Raw genomic sequence first — 19,456 nt, 5'->3', positions numbered from 1 at the left:
TAATTTCCCTTTTTAGTAAAAAAAAAAAATCACTAGGAACATTCTCAGTTTATATTGCATGTCGAGGCAAAAACCCAGCTCTCCAGGACACAGAGAGTGAGTTTAGGACATCGTTTCCCCATCTAAGTATACATTTCCAAGTAATTTAATTGATATAAATCAGAAACTGGGTAAGACTTTCTCACCTTGACTTCATTCATCAAACCAGTCTTTTTGAGAACAGTGCAGTTGGCACTGGACAGACAGACAATCCTGAGATTTAAAGAATGCACGGCACCTGCAGAGGACCCCCACTCAATTCCCAGCACCCACATCGGGCACCTCCAGCTCCAAGGAATATGGCGGCCGCTTACAGTTTCCACGGGCAATGCTGGCACGAGAGCAGACCCACACTCACATGTACATGTAACTTTTAAACATTAGAAATTACAAGTAGTGTGGAATCTTTGTATCAGAAAACAGCCCTTCAAAACCAGGCCAGCAACAGGAAGTATAAAACTTAAAAGACAAAAATCCCAGAGGGCTGAAAAGTTGCAAGCTACAAGTGAAGATTAAAGGATTTGCTCTCACATCAAGAGGCAGAGAGCATTGCTTAATGGTGTGGATGAAAAGCATCTCACAAAAAAGCAAACCCTAATGGGTTTTGTCTACTTTGCATAAGACATAAGGACACGAACTAAAATCATGGGGGGGGGGGGGNGGGGCAGTAACTAAAACAGGCAGGGCCACACTGGGAAGACTACACTCTGCCTCGAACCCTTTGACCTTGGACATCAAAGGTAACACATCCAGGACCACTTTTGACTCCCAGTTTTGTCTTCTCTTTTTTGGTCACTGAACTCACAATTTGGACCAGTTCCTTACAACGGCTGAGCCCCAGCTCTCTTCTCCATGATGTAGGGATAATGAATGGTGTATATCTAACAGGATTGTTATAAGGCTGGAAAATGGAGCGAACAATGCCAGGAATGCACTTAACAGAATGCCTGACACATCGTAAGGGTTCAGTAACAGCTCATGGGCCTTGTCTGTAAAAATAGCATGCAGGAGCACCTCCTGAAGTAAATGACACAGAGAAACACGTTCAGTGCGTGCAGGATGGACTCTCATTTTCCCAGCCTTCCCAGAGCCTCACCTTGACCATCTGTAGAAAGAATTGTAAGAATGACAAAGAGATAATAAATGTAAAATTAGTCTGCTGGCTAAGATGAGCAGTAAGAGCCCAGCACATCCGGTCCCATTACTGTTATTGAAGAAAAACTCCACAACCACCTCTTGACAAATCCTATGGCCTCATGCTGAGGTTTCGAGCTGCGCCCCAGCATCTTTAAGTCCTCTCTATAGGACGTTTGGGTTTGCGGATCTTGGGGGTTTTTGTTTGTTTGTTTTACTTCTAACAGTAACATCAAAAGGTTGAGTTCTTTTCTGGGTTCAGAATTTTTATCGCTGACTGTGAAGATGACTCTCATTAACACTGAGAGACCTTGCGAAGAATTATGACTGCTTACAAAGCTCAGAATATTTCATTCACACTGATGTGGGATGGAGATTGTTTTCACCGTCCTTTCATGGTCAACTAATTATCTCTGATTGAAACAGAGAAAACGGAGAAAGGGGCCACACATCTCTGGCCTGCCCAGTGACCCTGAAGGACTTCTTTCTCAGTTTACAGGAGCCAGTGAAACCCATGTTAGACCATAAGTTGGTCTGTGAGTGCTCTTTCCTCCACACCTCAGCTGAGACCAATGCAACCAAGACAGGACCAAGTCATGAAGCTGCTGGGCTCCACTTCCTCCAGTAACTGTCCCTCCCACTCTATCTCATTCTCTTGGCCCCTAGCAGGGGTAGGCTTACTACCCTATGGCCCATTTCTTCACCACACTACATTGTACAGTGACATCACGACCTTGACCACTGGACAGTAATGCAGTTGTCCTCAGTCAGCCCAAGTGCTTTGAAGCAAAATTCAGAGAACAATTTATAAATTTTGATATTGTAAAATTTCAGAATTGGCTCCTCTCTGTTCCAGAGACAGCCACATCTTTTTGTGCAGTGCCAACCTCATCCCGTAGACAAAATGGTGAAGGTCGGTGTGAACGGATTTACCCACATTGGGTGCCTGGTCACCAGGGCTGCCTTCTGCTCTCCACATGGCAAAGTGGAGGTTGTTGCCATCAACGACCCCTTCATTGGCCTCAACTACATGGTCTACATGTGTTCCAGTATGACTCCACCCACTGCAAATTCAACGGCACCGTCAAGGCCGAGAGTGGGAAACTTGTCATCAATGGGAAGCCCATCACCATCTTCCAGGAGCGAGACCCCGCTAACATCAAATGGGGTGATGCTGGTGCTGAGTATGTCGTGGAGTCTACTGGCATCTTCACCACCATGGAGAAGGCCGGGGCCCACTTGAAGGGTGGAGCCAAAAGGGTCATCATCTCCGCCCCTTCTGCCGATGCCCCCATGTTTGTGATGGGTGTGAACCACGAGAAATATGACAACTCATTCAAGATTGTTAGCAATGTATCCTGCACCACCAACTGTTTAGCCCCCCTGGCCAAGGTCATCCATGTCAACTTTGGCATTGTGGAAGGGCTCATGACCACAGTCCATGCCATCACTGCCACTCAGAAGACTGTGGATGGTCCCTCTGGAAAACTGTGGCGTGATGGCCGTGGGGCGGCCCAGAACATCATCCCTGCATCCACTGGTGCTGCCAAGGCTGTGGGCAAGGTCATCCCAGAGCTGAACGGGAAGCTCACTGGCATGGCCTTCCGCGTTCCTACCCCCAATGTGTCCGTCGTGGATCTGACGTGCCGCCTGGAGAAACCTGCCAAGTATGATGACATCAAGAAGGTGGTGAAGCAGGCATCTGAGGGCCCACCGAAGGGCGTCTTGGCCTACACTGAGGACCAGGTTGTCTCCTGCGACTTCAACAGCAACTCCCACTCTTCCAACTTCGATGCCGGGGCTGGCATTGCTCTCAATGGCAACTTTGTCAAGCTCATTTCCTGGTATGACAATGAATACAGCTACAGCAACAGGGTGGTGGACCTCATGGTCTACATGGCCTCCAAGGAGTAAGAAACCCTGAATCACCCACCCCAGCAAGGACACTGAGAGCAAGAGAAAGTCCCTGGTTGCTGAGGAGTCCCTATCCCAACTCGGCCCCCAACACTGAGCATCTCTCTCACAATTTCCACCCCAGACCCCCATAACAGGAGGGGCCTAGGGAGCCCTCCCTACTCTCTTGAATACCATCAATAAATTTCGCTGCACCCCCCCAAAAATTTTCAGAATCATATTTTGAACCAATAGGGTGGAAATAAGTAACTGAGTGGTCCATTGGTCTTCCCAATTTTTTCCTACTGTCGGGCACAATGGCACATTATAGCGTCCACCGTGTTCATCATAAAAAGATTGGGATAAAACTGAATGTGCATTTATACCCAAAATATATGAAACGGGTTTATATATATAATAACTAAGAACTGAAAACAACTCAAATATTCAACCTCGGGATGGTTGACTCTTTAAATGTGGTCTTATGGTAACCAGACTGAGGGCAGCACTGACAAATCTAAACAGGATGTGCTGGGGCTGGCCCGGACGGTGCAGCAGTTAAGGCTGCACACTGTTTTCCAGGGGACCCAAACTGAGTTCCTAGCATCCACATCGGTCTGCTCACAATGGCCTGTAACTCCAGATGTAGGGGATCCAGTGCTGTGTTCAGGCATGCACAGTCACCTGCATTCACACACACACACACACACACACACACACACACACACACACACACACAGTCTTTTTTTAAAAACTATGTGGCGTAAAAGAAGTCAGACACAAGAGTACCAAGTGTACCCCATTACAGGAATTTTAACTTCACATGAAGGAAAAACACGACAGTACTTACCTCTAGAAGGGCAGGAGGATGAAGAAACGTCAGCAGCCATCTAAGGTAACAGAGCGTCCTCAGTCTTGAGGGGAAGGTGTGCTGACCAGGAACGGCCCTTTACCACGGTCCCACACCATTCATTTCTCACTTGGGCATTTTTGTGTGAGATTTTAACTAAAAGTACAGTGAGCTTTGCTCTTAAGCTGAATTTTATAGACCCACAGTTCTGGGTTAAGAATTAAATAGTTAGCTAGCTGTCCTGTTTCAAATAGCTGATTGAAAAATGAAAGGAAACTCCTTTTCTCAGTAGAAAGGGCTGCATTTGAATTATATATGTGCCCCGTTTCTTCTTCCTTTTGGAAATAAAAACTAATTTTACGCATTTAAAATTTCTTCTATAAACGCTATTTGGGGAATAAAGGTGATTTTCTAAGCTCCTCTGAAAGATTACACAGCTGTTCTGCAAACTGGAGCCACAAGCCTCTTCTTGATTATGCCACAGTGCCCCCTTGTGGTTTATGTGAATAACACACTTAAATTTCTGTCCTCAAACAAAAGTGAAATGATCTTATCATATTTGACCAAAAAACACTGGCAGGATCTTTCTACTCCTGCGCTACTTGGTGAGTTCTCAGAGACACTCAGGAACACTCTAACGTACATCTGGTACTTCTAAAATCTTTCTTAAATCTGGAATCAATTATCACATAAGCTTTATTCATGCTTAATTCTAAACAATAAATTCACTATTTTTCTTCAATATACAGTGAATTTAAATCATATTATGAAAGACAAGGACTCCACTTCACTAGGTAACAGGTCTTCTTTTCAACATAATTCTTATCAATAATTGAAATGTTGATAGATAACAGCCTTATATACCTAGCCTTCTTATAAGTAGTTAAAATGCAAGGTGAGCAAATTGTAATTAAGAAATAAGCATGTTGGCACTACATGAAGATAGCAAGATTGACCTTTAAATAAAAAAACCTTCCCCAAAGAAATGAAACAATATGCAACATAACTGGGACAAGGCCTAAGCCTTATACTGAAGTCTGACAGTACTCGGCAGCAACATTGAGGGAATCATAGCCTCTCAGCAGCTATGAAACTGACTCACTTGGAAACCAAGCCAAGGGGAAGGCTGCTTTTCAGAAGCTCGTATAAATTAGGCTACATTGAAATGGATATCCTAGATGTCCCCGAGCAATAAAGTGTAACGATTAGTCTAACTTCTCCAACAGGATAACTGGTAGCAGTGAGGGTGAAGGAGACCACACTTCCCACTTCTACATGCCACATCAAAGTGATATGCAAATTAAAACACATAACATTTTCCTGAATATGCAAAATTTTAAATACAAAGTAATGCCATGTGTTTCCTCGAAAGACATGAGTATATTGTCTAATAAAAATACATAGAAGCAAATATGAGAATTGCTGGAGAAGTGAGTGCCTTCAGGGGCTCAGGACTCTGCTGGGAGTCTATACATAGGCACTGCATTTTTCTGTGCATATTTTTATGTCCTAAATGTTATATAAATATTAAGCTTTAGATTGTATGTAAAGAAATGTGTTGTTTATGCTGCTGGCAGGCGGTTGTTAAGGTCACCTGTTTTACACTATGGAGACTGAGCATGGGTTTCTGTGTTCTTTATGGAGGTTCTACACACTCAGAATAGGGAAGAAAAGGCATGCATTGAGCATGTGGACACAGCACAGCACTTGCCTGGCATGCATGCCGCTCTCGGCTCCGTGGCCAGCCTCACAGAAGGCACTCAGAGCATGGCGTATGAAAAAGGATAAGAAAATTGTTGGGTGCTGAGGTCCAGACCCAGAGCTTCTGATACGTGGTACGCACCACTCACTACACGTGTGTTTGCGTTTTGTGAGTACACAGACATGTACATGTGTATACATGCATGTAGACATCAGGCTCATTCTCTCTTCTGTAGAATTCCTTATCAGTCCTGTGCGAAGTCTTCCTCGCTCTCTGTCTTTCTTTATTGCCACAAAATTCAACTCCTTTAACCTTTCTACAGATCTTTTCTTCCTCTCCAATCGTCTCTCACATCCTTCTCTGCCACACACTCGCCATGTTTTGTTTTGTTTTGTTTCGTTTTGTTTTGTTTTTTCCTTTAGTGTTCTCCAATCTCCAAAACAGAAAAGACAGTTACATGTCTAAGTCCTACCAATTCCCAGCCCCCGGGGGTTTGTAGAAACTTGGAGAGCAACGGATCCTAACTGTAGGTCAGCGTGCCCTCATCCAGTCTGGAGTCTGATGCAAACAGGACTGAGGCAATGTGTTCATGTGAAAGAGGAAGTCGCACTCAGGATACCTGCTTTCTAGATCATTGAGTAGACGGCTATCGAGCTAAAGTAAACCTCTTAAAAGTTCATTTTTATGTGTAAGCCAAGCTGTGCAGAATGACCCTGGATGGAATTAGGTTTATGGGATAGGAATAAAGAAGTACATTTACAGCTGCTCAGATGCATATGGAAAAAGCTGCTTCCAGGACCAGAGCAGGTGAAAGGAAACTCCAAGGGAGGCTAGGAGGAGGCGGTGCAGAGGGAAATGTGTGTTCCCACCTCAGCCCAGGGTTCACCAGCCATGGGCAAGCCACCTAATTTCTCAGAGATTGACCCCCGCCCATAAGATGGAGAAAATAATTCTAGCATCTCCCTCAGATCCCCTCAGGGTTGATGGAAGCTATAATTGTGTCAAGAGGGCTCCCTAAAGTCTTTCCATTTGCATTCCCTCCGTTTCCCACAGGAAACTTTTATGTAAGTCTAGGTCTGTACATATGGGAAATAGGACTGTAGACTAAATGTTTACCAACAGTAGAAAGGCTTTTATTCGCTTTTTTATTAAAAATAGATTTTTTTCCCACACAATATAATCAAGAAGCACATATAGATGCAGAGACATTCACACACAGGAATCCCATAAAAACAGAGCCATAATTTATATGCAAAGGGGCTGTAAGGTGGGGGAGGGGGGCACCCTCCAAAGATGCCTTGAGCTCATTTTGTATCTACTGCTGGCCCTGGGACCTACCCCTAAGAGGAGTGATTTGTTTCCCCATGAAACTCTCAGTTTTTCTTTTGCAAGTACTTATCAACTGGAGACAGCTCCTGGGTTAGGGACAGGTACATGCGCACTTCTCCTCTCAGCTCTAGGATTCCCAACTGGGACAGAGCCATGTCAGCCCTGTGTGCGCTGCCTCAGTCTTTATGAGTTCCCATATGTACCAACCCTGTGTGTCTAGGATTTTTATTTCAAATAATGATTTAGTATAGACACATATGTTTGTCATTTATTTGAGACAGAAGCCAATTTACACAATCATGAGATAGACGTGATTATTTTCACATAAAAAATTTGTGACAGTGCAGAACATAAATCATCTTTCATGTTTTTCAACATTGATCAATATTTTATACCTGTCAATAGTGAGAGCAGTCCTTTGCATAAGTATATGGTACAATACATAACAATTTTTAAAATCAGGCATTCTGATCTCAAGGATATAGTAATCTGATACAGGCTGGGGAATCATGCTAGGGTTATACTTAAAAGCCTGTGCTTACGTAATTAAGCCACTTTCCCTGTTGCCCAGACTGAAACAAGCTTCTGAGCCCAAATGCTGTTCCTGCCTCAGCTTCCTAAGCAGTGAGATGAGGTCCATGCCACCACACCAGGCTGGTGATCACCGTGTCAAGTACCTTATTTAACATCATTTCCTGTTTCGCTTAAGTGGGATTCATACTATGATTTGTTTTATCCCAAATTAAAACAAAACAAACAAAAAACCCAAGAGGTAAAGATTAAGTAGTTTATTTAGGAGTTAACACATTGGTAGGCAGAGGAGCTAAGTTCACACTAAACAACAAAGCCAATTTTTTTCATTTGAGAGAGGGAGAGGGGGAGGGGGAAGGGGAGAGGGGGAAGGGAGGGGAGGGGAAGAGGGAGAGGGGGAAGAGGAGTAACAATAAATTTGAAAGATGCATCACCTGCAGACTTACCCTAGGGCAAGCATCATCACAACGTCTACCGTAACTGAAGCATTTAGGTTCTGAAACTGGCTAAAGGAGTAACATGGAGCCAGCAGCTTCACCTCGTGAAGGTTTTAGGTTGGAACTTAGGTGTTAACGTCAGAGCTACTCAGGATTCAGTTAACAGTAAGGCTTAGGATATGTTGCTCAGCGTTTTTATGAAATCATTTTCCTCCCACTTCCTATAACATTGAACTGACTTCAGCGCACTGCCCCATCCAAACCTTACACACCTAGCTCCATTCATTCCTGTACAGCGTCTGCACTAACGCCGTTCTCTGTTGTTCACAAGCACCGTGATGTCACTATGACCAAGGGATGGAGGAATGAATGATTCCACAGTGAAGTAGTGAATCTACATTCTAAGTATGCCTGGGCTCTGTGTTAGACACAAATTTACAAACTCTCCCTGGACTTCACCGCTGAAGATAGAGACCAACTAATGGCCCTAAAAGGCCAGCAAATGTGCTCAGTTCTTTCAAAGTTTGCCACAGAAATAAGTCAAAACGAACGTGGCCAAACCCACGTCGTCCAAGTTGATTGTTCCCATCTCATTGTTATCATGTGTTTTATGTGATGTCCACATTCACGGTTAATAATGAAATGCTTATGCCAAAAATGTTATAAAAGCAAAGTCATTTTATTTATAAATAAGGTGTTCACTGGATTTATTAATAATGTTCATAGCAGGTTCACTTAATTTGAAATCTCTCTACTAGGATAAAAATAGAAAGTTCTGTTTAAATCCCAAATAAAGTTTAAACTAAGAAATTTTTCTCTGGTTAAAATCTTCCTTTTTTAGTATGTTTTCATACATTTTAATGGCCTGGAGAAGAACTGCTTCCTCCCTAATAAATACATTCACTGGCAGCGGTGACATTTCTTTGGATTTTGCTTGAGCCGACAGAGATTTTTGGCATTTGGCAAAAAGACAAGTCACAGTGTATGCAGGCACCAAGGAATAAGCTGCTGGCTTTATAAAAAGGACCTGTGACATTCAGACTTACGCTACAGGTCAGAGAGAAGGCTGGGAGTATTTCCAAGGTCAAACAGTAGAGTGAGAGATGTTTTCATCACGAAGCCTTCAAATTTTCTCTTAATTCTTCCAGTTACATGATATATCACACATAAAACACACAGAATTTCCAGATATTCACCCTCTTCTGTATGGTGAGCTGACACAGAAAGACAGCAAAGTGGATATTAAAGGCACAAGATAACCGTGGTCCTAACCACAGTCACAGCTCAGCATGGTGTTATGTCACATTGCTTTCCTTCCCTCTTGGCTTTCTAGGAGCTAACCTTTTATCTATTTATGAAAAGGAACGACAACAACAAATATATATATATATATATATATATATATATATATATATATATACATATATACACGCATGAGTGTGTGGAAACAAAAATATGTGTAAATATACTTCTTCATCATCGAATGCTCCATCAAAGAGACTTTCATGTTCCATAGCCCTGCTTCTCAAATGACTCCATGGTATCATGTTAAAAACCAGAACAGCATCCATTTTTACAGTAGATTTACCCAATCACAGTTACTAATCAGATTAGCATCGCTTTTATGTCCAACAAATTTTACAAGTTAAGGGATGGTTAACACTACATTTGCATGTCTTACGTCTGCATTATTTTACCTGTTGAAATTTTTCTTCAAGAGGCCTTCAAAACACCCCTGGAAGGCCTTATTTTTGTTTTTAAGCTATACTTAAATTAGGGTGCAGATGCATGCATCATTAAAAATGAAATTGTTAATGTCAGATGATATAATTAGAATGCTTTAAAATATGCTCCCTATTGCTCCAGCTACATAGTTAAGCTCTATTCCTGCACAGATGCTAACGAGAACAGCACAGGGATGCTCCTGAAGGCTTTCTCGGGTAACTATACCGTGGAAAAGTCCTTTGTATTTGAGCAATAGAAAGCCTGAAACATTTATCACCAAAGCTATGCTAATTCTTACATAACAGAAATCAATATGAGAAAATCTATGTGGTTAGATAGGAAATCACCATGCCTTTACATTGCTTATAACTTTAAGCAAGCACCAGTTAAGTTGTTTGGTTGTATTAGATTATATTTTATTTCATTATTTTATTTTATGGTTTCTTGCATCCAAAGACAGCAAAGTGTATCTAACTCTATCAATGGACAAAGAATGCTGTTTAATAATGAAAAAATGTTTTGGACAAGTGAAAGGAAGTCAATGTTTGCTTTTGCCAACTATCAGAGGCAAGCAAAGCAACATTTCACCTAACTTCTAACCTGCCAGAAAACAAATTGGTTCAAATTTCTCCTCCTGGTTTCTGTGATTCATATTTTGGAGGATATATTAAGAATCAATCACAACTTTTGAAGCCATAATTAAAACTCATCATCAGAAAATTAGCCATATGGTGCCTTGGACAACTGCCCCAATGCTCCTCTAAAAAACCAAGTTGGAAATAAATTGTAAGGATCATCGGCATGTCTTATCTACTCTGAAGTCTCTGGCTCTAATTTTCATTAAGAAATAGTTTATTTCAATATACACCCCAATTTTAAACTAATTACACCGAGTTTTTATATATGTACTCACTATAATATAATATAAATACATTACTCATTATAAATATGAGAAGATATCTATATATAACATAAATATATTGCATATATGTTACATTCCTAATATATATTATACAAACATAAATAAATATACCACATCTACAAATATATATGTCTATACCATGACTGTTTGAACAGACAAAACCACTAGAGGAAAAGCAGTTTGTTTTTAAGTTTCCCAGTAGCACTTTCCATTTTCTAGTGTGCTCATGGCCGGACTCGGGGAAATCGGAAGGAAGCCGGACAGCTAATACACCATGTCCCAGAGATCCCACAAATGAACGATCAGTTTTCAAAAGATTCTAAAGTATCCAGGTGTCTAATAGATTTCCCCACGACTTATCTATTAGAATTCTCGATGCCAGAAATGACATTCACAGCCGTGACTGTGCATCCCGAGAGATACAACAGGGCCCAGATCCTCATTAAAAGCTGCTCTCTAGGGGGTCCTAGAAAGAATCTCTGTCCTTGGTATCACCAAAAGTTTGAGAGAAGACCACTAAGCCTTCAAGAAAAATGTGCTTTCAGCCAAAACATGCATATAAATTTTCTCTAATGAGGTACCTTCAGAGTATTCTAGAAGGGAATCATGTGGGTTCCAAATGTTGCCTTAAAACACAGGGCCCCCAGTGGAGGAGCTAGAGAAACTACCCAAGGAGCTGAAGGGGTCTGCAACCCTATAGGTGGAACAACAATATGAACTAACCAGTAACCTCCAGAGCTCCTGTCTCTAGCTGCATATGTAGCAGAAGATGGCCTAGTCGGCCATCATTGGGAAGAGAGGCTCCATGGTCTTACAAACTTTATATGCCCCAATACAGGGGAACGAACGCCAGGGCCAAGAAGTGGGAGTGAGTGGGTAGGGGAGCGGGGCAGGGGAAGGGTATAGGGGACTTTTGGGATAGCATTTGAAATGTAAATGAAGAAAATATCTAATAAAAAATGTGGGAAAAATGTTTCCTTAAACCCAGAAAACACTAAAAATGAAAATAAAAAGGAATAAGATAAACTTCTCAGACAACAGAGCTCAAAAAGAGAAGGCCAGAAAGTATCCAAGCTATCTACTCGGGTTCTTTAGTAAAGCCACAATGAAAGAAAGCCATCGAGACAGCTGAGAACTTCAGGGGACATACAGAGCCCACCCGGCCGGTGGAGAAATGGAACAGGGGTGGGTTATGGTTACAATTGATTGTTCACCTTATAACACAAACAGAAAAAATAAAACTTCCAGTAAACCGGAAGCAAAGGCCAATCCTACAAGTGTCAAAGTCCAAACAAAGAAGAAACCAGAGTGGAAATGAGCAAGGCCCTTGATCCAGCTTAAAGCACAATTCTGAAATTGCAGTGAGTATTTTCGCCTGACCTGAAACGCTGAGAAAGCATTAGGGTCTAGGTGATGTCACTGAATTCCTAAGTAACCAGTTAGCACTGTGACTCCGAAAAGTCCCTAGCTCTTAGTCACCCCTTGATCCATGCTTTCCTTCCTTTAAATCGGTGTATTAAAAGTCTACGGCTGTACAGCAGTTCAGGAAGACTATAAAACAGCTTTCTTCATGTGGTTAGACATGGTCATCAGTCGCTGCTCTTTGGCTGTACTAATGTTCCTTCCGCGTAATGGCTAACGCTCTCTGCATCAGCCTTCTACAAAGCAGAGAGAAGGAAGGGAGGGACACTTCGGTGCGCTTTATCTAGGGCTTCAGCCTGCCAACAGCTGCTATGGGGCTGTGACTGACAGTGGAGTATCGCCTCCACAGAGCCCTCCCTTGCTCTCTTACACAGATCTGTTGCTTGAATTTATCTGACCCCTGAAGCAGTGAAAGGCATTTTGGTCAAGGCATTGATGAGAAAGCTTGACAGTAAATTTATGAGGGCAGGAGAGAGGGGGGTCCAAGTAAGGAGGGAGCAAGGAAGATAAAATGAGGAGAGAAGAGGAAGGCCCAAAAAAGAAGGGGTGGTCCTGAAAACAAAATGCTAGCAAACATGTGAGAAGAAAGAATGAGCAAACGGGGCCTTCACTTGGATTATAGCAAAATTCCATACTAAAAACAATAATCCTGCATTTAATATTAGGTCAAAAAACACATTACAAATATTTTCTACCTACTGTGCATCTGGCTACCATTTAAAGCAAGTAAAACAGGTGATAAAGAATAGCAAGCATTTAGCTGTTTTTCTAAATGCAGAAAGTGTTAAAGTCTTATTGTAATGCTATTTTCTTAGTCATATCTCAGAGTTTTAATGCATATTTTACATACATATTGACATTTTACATATATGCAAACTAGATCATGCATACTTTCTAGTATTCTCTGTATAGAGCTTCATTTCACCTATTCTACTCCAAAAACATTATTAAGCTTTCTCATTAACAGTATGTCAAAGGTTACAGACTTCAGTGATTTGCAATTCTATCACAAGAAGTTCTTTCTACAAAAGCTAGATTTCCCTTTTTGAAACAGGGTTTCCTTCAGAGAACAGGTGACATGAAAGTCACACCAAACTGAAACGAAAATAGGAAAGGAAAAGATTCATACCGCCACCATTATCATTGAACAAGCAGATTCAGGTAAGACCACCATGACTGACCCCCATCTGATCTACAAGTGTGGTGTGATTGACAAACAAAACCTTCAAAACTTTGAGGAAGAGGCTGCCAGGTAAGCCTTCAAGTATGCCTCCGTTTTAGACAAACATAGCTGAGAGTGATCATGATACCACTGTTAACACAGTGGAAACCTCAGACCAACAAATATTATGTTATTGATGCCAAAAGACAGGGAGAATGCATGATGATGATGATGATGTTGATGATGATGATGGGCACATAACAGCTTCCTGTCCTATCCTAGTTATTGGTGCTGTAGTTATAAATTTGAAGCTGAGCAAGAATGAGCAGACTCCTGAGCATTCCCATCTGGCTTACACACTGGGAGTAAAACAAAATAGATACCACTAAGCCATGCTGCAGCTGGAAGAGAGAGGAGGAAACGAAGGGAGCTAGCACCCAGATTTAATTAAATGGACTACAACCCTGACACAATAGCACTTGTGCCAACTTCTGGTTAGAGTGCTGACAGAAGGCTGAGGCCAAGTGCTCATGTGCTGGCTTAGGGATGGAAAGCCGCTGATGAATATGGCCGTGCCAGCCGAATCACACTGCCCTCAGCTTTGTCTTATCACCAAACTCATCCATCCCATGAGTCTTTGTGTCTGTTCCTCCAAGATACCTATAGAATTGTTGCTATAGGTGCGATCCCTGTGGGCGATTAGAAGCTTGTGGTCTCAAACTTAGCATGGTAGTTAGCCTTGTTCCAGTCAGTGCCACAGCTGAAGTAATAAAGTCTGCTCAAAGGCACAGTGAGGCTTTGAGTGAAGATCTTCCTGGGACAGCTCAGCCTTCAGTGTAAAGAAAGTTTGTATCAAAGACAGCAGATATGGTAACATTGCAGGTGATAAGAGAAGTGCCCAACAATGGAAGCCGTTGGCTTCACTGCTCTGCCATTATCCAGACTTGCACTGGCTGTGTCCCTGTATAGATTGTCAAAACGCTCACCCAGCTTGTCTGCTCAGCTGAAAGAAAAGATTGCTCACTGTTCTGGAAAGAAGCTGGAAGATGGCCTCCAAGTCTTGAAATCTAGTGATGCAGCCATTGTTGATTAGGTTTCCAGGCCAGCCTGCATGTGCTGAGGAGACCCTGGCCCTCCTCAGGGTCATTTTACTCTTCGTGACACGAGGCAGAGAGTTGCTGCGGATGTCATCATAGGCCTGGACAAGAAGGCTGCTGGAGCTGACAAGGTTTCCAAGTCTGCCCAGAGGGCTCACAAGGCCCAATGAATGTTGTCTTGAATGTTGTCAGTGTCGGTTCATTCAGTGGTGGAAGGCAGTCTCAGGACTCTATGTCTCAACGCCCTTTTAAGCTCAATCATAAAAGACTGGCTAATGATGAAATTTAGAAAGATATATAGGATTGTGTTTAATTATAATATTATATTAAAATAACCTAGAAGCATTACAGGTCTGGCTGCCATGCCACATGTATGTCAGAAAGTGGCACAGAGGAGAGAGGCTGTGTCTATGCTCAGTGTTCTGACCTGTTGCCTTCTGAATAATTAATAGCCTAACAACCCCTAAAAAACAGCAAGCCTGAGGTGGACCACCAGTCCAGAGCCATGCCCTGTGCCAGTCCAGCTGGTACGAAGTCAAGCAGTCCTCTGACAGGGGAGTAAGAATTATAGGAAAGACGGAAAAGAAGACTCAGAGACAGGGTAGACATTGGGAGGACTGTCCAACAGCCTCAAGTTGAATTCTCTCAGGCTTATATTCTTTACAGTATCGTGGAAAACAAAGTTACAAACCAGCAGAGCCCGAGGTTGATGTACATTCAATATCTGTACCCATCCGCAGGCTTCCCTGTTCCTCCCTGTTCCTTCCTTCAAGATGAAGAGAACATTCAGCCCCTTGCCCTGAGTTACCTTGAGTATCACCTCTTACCATTCCATGGATCTGCAGACCAGGAAATCGGCCAGTAGACCCTGGCCTGACTTGACCCTGCCTGATAGGCAGGCTGTCACTGAAGCAGGCAAAATGACTCCCAACAATACCTGGACAGGCCAGACAGGAGTCAGCCCAAGATGCCACTCAGGCAGGTAAGGAACCAGCCCAAGACAACCACCAGACATATGCTATGGGGCCCAGATAGGGAGCTAGCCTGAGATGACCACGAAGCCTGGGGAGGCAGGCTATGCCCGAGATAGTCCATGCCAGGTTCTGTAATGCATGAGCAGGGCATAGCCCTCCTGAGACCATTCCTGAGATGATCCCAGACACTAAGAGACCCTGTGTGCCACAATGAAAACCAAGTGGTAAAGAAATGGAAGTGAAAGAGAAAGAGAAGGCTGTGGGCACCATGAAGAGAGGCAGAACTGGAGACTCAAGGGTAGTGAGGAACAGCCTGATGTGAGCAGGCAGTGATAGCACCTGGGACCATGGTGAGGTCTTAGCCTGTGCTGTCACCAGTGGCTACATATGGGTCCATGGTCCTGCAGCATCAGGGGTCTGTTACCACCAAAGTCCAGGCAGATGTCTGTCAGCTTGATGTCTGAGGGCTATGCAGAACTGGCTCCATTCCTCCCCCGAAGTTTGCCCAGAACCTTGTCTGCTGTGTGCCCTGCTCCCCTCCCTCACTCCTCACCACCTACAGCAGGCAGGATAGCTGGCCCTGGGGTCATGAGAGTGAGAGAACTGGCCATGCCCCTCACTGGCTGCAACACTTGGGAGAGTGGACTCAGCACCTCTCCTGGGCAGCAGGGTGGAGCTGGTCCTAGCGTGCTGGTGAGCTGGCCCCAAAGGTGGAAGAGCAGGAGACCTGGGAGGGTGAGCAGCTCAGATAGTTCTCAAGCCCAGACCCAGGGATTTGAACTGGCTCACCTCAACACCTTCCCCAACAATAAACTGCTGGAACACATGAAGGGCCAGTCCTGCAGATCCAAAACTACAGGATCTCCATGACGGAAGTGTGGACAAGAGGATACCCTGTGGGGCACACAGTGACACACTGCAGCCTCCACAATGAGAGTTTTTTTCTGTTGTGGGGAAAGGTTGAAAGCTGATGTCCAGGGGAGGGGAGATGGATAGGATTAGGGTACATGATGTGAAACTCACAAAGAACCAATAAAAAGGTTTTTTAATATTACAATAAATAGTATACACTGCAGAGTTATGTTGACTTTTTTAGATCATGTGGGTATGATGTCAAAGACACAGCTTTATGACTTTATCATAATGGGTTAAGTCTATGAGTGCATTGCAGTCTCCGTTCATGAATGTGAGATCATTCTTGGAAACGTAAAATGAAGCTTCTATTTTTATCTATCACTGACAAGTGCTGCGAAGCAAAAGATAAAGTATGCAAATGTACTTAATGTTTTTAAATGGCATAGACTTCAGAAAGGAAAAAAAAAAAACGAAAGAAACAGAGACGCTTGTTTATTTTTGTGTTTAGATCTGAGAAAGGGTGAATGGTCATCTGGAGGGAAACATGGCTAGTTTGACAAACAATGTCAATGTTAGTAAATGGAGGAGAACTTAGCATGGCCTCTTCAGATTCTCCTGCATCCCTGTGTCGTCAGGACAGAGGACATTCATTTCTTCTGCTTTTGAGGCTAATGACATGCTCCAGGGAGGAAGCGCAGGGGAGAAAGTGAGCGTCCCCTCTGTAACTGTCCTCAGCTGTCTGTGGCTCCCAGGAGGCTTGCTACAACAGCCATGGTGAGAAAGGCTCTGCAACCTCACTCTGATTGAAGGTCAGTAGACTGAGAAGTACTTAAAAGACCTGAGGGTTTCTTCTCCACTTTCCTCCACATATCACCATGGAGACTGATACCTGCTCTGTCTGGGAGCAAGTATGGCCCTGGAGGAATGACTAACTCACAGTGGTTGGAAAATGTTGACATTTTCTTTATACAAAGGGGGAAAGAAAGAAGCCTTGGCAAAGACAAAAGCACTTTACTTTGCAAAGAGCTTCACAGGATACGAAACATTTCATTTCCATTATTTTATTTGGTTCTTCAAACAACCCTATGAGGTAAGTAGCAGCTGTTATTTCTATTCTACCTCAGGAAATTGAGGCTCAGAGATGTTAAGTGGTTTGCCTGAAGTCCTCAAATTGTTAAGTAACACAGTCATGATGTGAAGCCTTTTGTAAGTTCCACCAAAAGCCGTCTTCTTGTCCCCATTCAGAAAGAAAAAGAAACATCTGAGTCTGGAGAGAAAGAGCAGTGGGCAGCCTCCCGAAAGCCATACAAAGAAACATCTGAGTCCAGAGAGAGCAGTGGACAGCCTCTGAAAGCCGTCATCCTGGGACAGAGAATGGAAACTCCATGCAATGCTAACATACTAAAAGTGTCTGAGAGATATAGTTCCCCCTCTTCCTTCTCTTCCTCCCCATCTTTCCTCTCCCTAAAATATCACTAAACCTTTCATTTCAGAGAGCTGCAGAGAGACAGGAGTGTTTTCTTAACTTCCAGCCTCTTCCTCGAGAACTGTGACATCTGCAGCTAACGTAGCAGTGAGTTAAGACACAAGAGGAAGCTGCAACTTTATTATGACAGACAAACCAGGAAATCTGTTTCTGTGCATTGCTAAACAAACAACTCAAGGGGTAAGCGAGCAGATCCCAGCTGCTGCTCGATGTGCGGCCACAGGCCAGCTCTCTCTCTCCTCATAGCTTCCTGATATACGTCTTTAACTGTAAGTCGTGTTATGAACTGGTGTGATGTTAATCAGTTTTGACTGCACCTTACTCTAAAGGTTTACTCAGTGCAGTCCTTAGAGGCACATTACCACTCGGCTCCAGTCCAGGGAGGAGGTCTGGTCTTCATCAGGGTGAGAAAGACAGGCGTGCTTTGTCTCACTATTCAGAGGCAGAGAAGGACCTAAGACCCCGATGGCAACATGGACTTCGCCTTGTCAAACTGCAGCTACATTGTAAACAGAGCAATGTGTAATTCAATTCTCTGGTAATGAATTAGCAGAGATATGTCAAAAGACTGGAGGTACAGTCTCCAAAACCTGCTACATTATCTATAGTGATTTAGTACAAATAAAAGCCCCAGGCCATGAAGAATATTTGGCAAAATCCAGCACAAATACTGTTCAATGTATATATCTTTCTTCCTGTGGATTTCATAGATGTCTCCAGAATCTCTGCAGATATTAATATATATTTTAATGCCTAGTATAAATCATTAATTTATTATACAGTGAATAAAATCATAATATCTATACTCATAGTCTAGGAGGCTGATGACCTTGTGGATAAAGTGTTTCCTATGCATAATAACTTCAGATAAAGTTTCCATTGCCTACCTAAAAAGAAAGGCATACAAGCATATGCCTTCCACCCCAGCACAGAGAAAGCAGAGACAAACAGATGGGAGAGCTTCTCTGACCACAACTTATCCAAAATTGTGAGCTCTGGATTTAGCTCTGCCTCAAAAACAGAGATGTGGAGCTGAGCACCATCTTCCAAAACGAACCCGGCAGAGGGTTCCAAGGTCCACAGAGGACTCTCCACGCAGCATGGCCCTGAGCAAACCCAAGGCCTCAGGATCACTGGTGAGTGGAAAGCAACATCAGTTACAAAGAATCCCCAGAGGGTCTTGGGCCAGCAGGAACAGGGACAAAGGAACCCAGCCCCAGAGGCTGGGATTCAATCTGGCCAGGGCCAGCTGAGGGCCATCTTCCACTCAAACACACAGAGGGTCCCAAGGTCCACAGATGACTCTCCACGCAGCACACCCAGGGCCTCAGGATCACTGGACTCAGGAAGTGAATCAGAGATCCAGACTTCTGGGCACCTTCCCTGCAAGAAGAGAGGTTGCCTGCAGAGAGACCACTGGGACTCAGGTGAGAGTTGGACCCCCAGGAGTGCTGACAGAGGCTAACAGAATCACAGGGGAACAAGCTCCAGCCAGAGACAGCTCGATCATCTAATACCAGAGATTACCAGATGGTGAAAGGCAAACATAAGAATATTACTAACAGAAACCAAGACCACTGGGCATCATTAGAACCCAATATGCCTACCACAGCAAGTCCAGGATACCCCCAACACACCCAAAGGCAGGACTCCAATTTAAAATCATATCTCATGATGGTGGTAGACGACTTACGACTTTAATAAGGGCATTAATAACTCAAAGAATTACAGGAAAACACTGCTAAACAGGTAGAAGACCTTAAAGAGGAAACACAAAAATCCCTTAAAGAATTACAGGAAAACACAACCAAACAGGCAATGGAATTGAACAAAGCCATCCAAGATCTAAAAATGGAAATAGAAACAATAAACAAAACCCAAAGGGAGACAACTCTGGA

General features: G+C 43.3%; 1 non-coding gene and 1 pseudogene across 2 annotated transcripts; both read left to right on the top strand.

Annotated features, from left to right (window-relative positions):
* The first annotated feature begins 2,077 nt into the window (after positions 1–2,077).
* On the top strand, positions 2,078–3,087 carry LOC110291480 (annotated as a pseudogene). Its single transcript, XR_002377574.1, has one exon. The product of XR_002377574.1 is annotated as a glyceraldehyde-3-phosphate dehydrogenase pseudogene (transcript).
* Positions 3,088–14,573: 11,486 nt separating this feature from the next.
* LOC115032477 lies at positions 14,574–14,704 on the top strand. The gene has a single exon (XR_003838150.1). It is a non-coding gene; the product is annotated as a small nucleolar RNA SNORA17 (small nucleolar RNA).
* Positions 14,705–19,456: the final 4,752 nt, after the last annotated feature.

This window comes from Mus caroli, chromosome 1 (assembly GCF_900094665.2).
Source record: "Mus caroli chromosome 1, CAROLI_EIJ_v1.1, whole genome shotgun sequence".
In the NCBI taxonomy this organism is placed as follows: Eukaryota; Metazoa; Chordata; class Mammalia; order Rodentia; family Muridae; genus Mus; species Mus caroli.
The sequence above is the reverse complement of the archived record's forward strand: the minus strand, read 5'-3'. Positions and strand labels throughout refer to the sequence as shown.